Source organism: Hippocampus comes, unplaced genomic scaffold (genome assembly GCF_001891065.2).
Source record: "Hippocampus comes isolate QL1 unplaced genomic scaffold, H_comes_QL1_v1.1 scaffold451, whole genome shotgun sequence".
Classification (NCBI taxonomy): domain Eukaryota; kingdom Metazoa; phylum Chordata; class Actinopteri; order Syngnathiformes; family Syngnathidae; genus Hippocampus; species Hippocampus comes.
The window spans coordinates 14,283-16,327 of NW_017806218.1; the positions used below are offsets into that span (position 1 = coordinate 14,283).

The window sequence follows — 2,045 nt, forward strand, 5'->3', positions numbered from 1 at the left end:
CATTACACCACCACCACCAGCCTGAACCGTTGATCCAAGGAATGATGGATCCATGCTTTCATGTTGTTGACGCCAAATTCTGACCCTACCATCCGAATGTCGCAGCAGAAATCGATACTTATCAGACCAGGCAACGTTTTTCCAATCTTCTATTGTCCAATTTCGATGAGCTTGTGCAAATTGTAGCCTCAGTTTCCTGTTCTTAGCTGAAAGGAGTGGCACCCGGCGTGGTCTTCTGCTGCTCTAGCCCATCTGCCTCAAAGTTCGACGTACTGTGCGTTCAGAGATGCTCTTCTGCCTACCTCGGTTGTAACGGGTGGTTATTTGAGTCACTGTTGCCTTTCTATCAGCTCGAACCAGTCTGGCCATTCTCCTCTGACTTCTGGCATCAACAAGGCATTTCCGCCCACAGAACTGCCGCTCACTGGATATTTTTTCTTTTTCGGACCATTCTCTGTAAACCCTAGAGATGGTTGTTTGCTATCAGAAGCCAAACAATTGACAGTCACCCCTCTGATGGTGTTCCGGGACCGCATAGCAATCGATGTGCTCTTGGCTGAAGCCAATGGAGCGTGTGCGATGTTTAGTGAACAGTGCTGTTCAACCGCGCCCTGAGGGCTCCGCACACTGAACCGGACCATTCCGGCGTGAACACGCCCTTGTCGTCAGAAGTGGTGGGGTAAGACCCTTGTCACGGCGGAAATGCAGTGCTGCGCGTGGAAGCGGGTGTGTCGAGAAAGTTTCGGCGAAAAATCAACTCAACTCAACTGTATTTATAAAGCACTTTAAAACAACCACCGCTGTATACAAAGTGCTGAACATGGAGCAAACATCATCCATAGAACAATAAACAGTAAAACATTAAGTTGATAGACAAAACAGTGGGGAAAAAAATTATTATAATCTACGGCAAATGCAAGTACAAACTTTTTCTGATTCTGATTTATGTCAAGCGCGAATCACCATTATTAAACTGCGCGCGCGCACACACACACACACACACACACACACACACACACACACACACACACACACACACACACAAAATGAAGCAATAACTACATTCCAGGCTCTTTCAACGTGCGCGTGCGTATGCGTGTAATCGTGTAGGTTTGTCTTGCAATGAAGTTTGTCCGAAAGGAGTTGCCGTATGTCGTTGAGCAGCCTGAATATCCGCAGAATAAACTACCTACACGCACTTTATCCATTATAAAAATGCAACCGTGAAAATCTCATTCCCTCTTCATAATTACAACTGAACGCACCGAAGCCTCGATGCGGTATGTCCATTATTTCTTGCTGGACTATAAAATAATTCGCTCAAACTTTTGTTTGGACGTTTAGCTTACTTAGCCTAGCTTCCTAACCGCTTAACAAAGAGACGCGTTTCGTCACCCAGCAGAGTTAAAAAAGTTGTGAGAGTGTATAGTGTTGTAATGAATCGTGTGAAAATGTTGTGCATGAGGACGGCAGATTTCGAGGATGATTTCTTCGGAGCAAATGAGGACAACGACTCTGTTTTCGACAAGTTCAGAGTTGGCTCGACCAGAGCAGGTTTGACCACTTTTCGTTCTTTCGCTCGATTGCACGGGTCACCAACCTTTTTTGAAAGTCAGAGATGAAAGTCCTCCGGATTTTCCCGGAATTCCGGGTTTTTCAAATTTTTATGAAAATTTCTCCGGAGAATTGAGGAAAATAAAATTAATCCGGATATTAGTTGACAACATTGGACGAAGACGCGTTTGAGTTTGCTGTATTGCTTTCACGAGCGTAGCCATATTGAGGCACTAACACCTAGTAACAGTAAAGAGATTTTTGTTTGTGTAATAACGACAGAAGGCATGATGGCGTTTGACTAATGGTTTAGTAGAACGAATGGCAACTCGCAACAACAGTAGCAAGCGTCATTTTGCCTCTTGGGTTATACCATCTCAACTAGAACGTGGGGGATAGTCCCCAAACAATTTTCGTCTCTTTATAAACACACCCGCTAAACCCCAGTGGAACGAATAAAAGACGCCGTCAACAAGACAGTTGTCGTAAAA

At 44.7% G+C, this 2,045-nt stretch overlaps 1 protein-coding gene across 1 annotated transcript in view; it reads left to right on the forward strand.

The window, feature by feature from the left end:
* The window catches only part of LOC109506900 (zinc finger protein OZF-like), a gene marked incomplete at its 5' end in the record, with an annotated part of 35,689 nt that overhangs the window by 8,116 nt on the left and 25,528 nt on the right, over positions 1–2,045 (forward strand). The gene's annotated exons all lie outside the window — the stretch shown is intronic.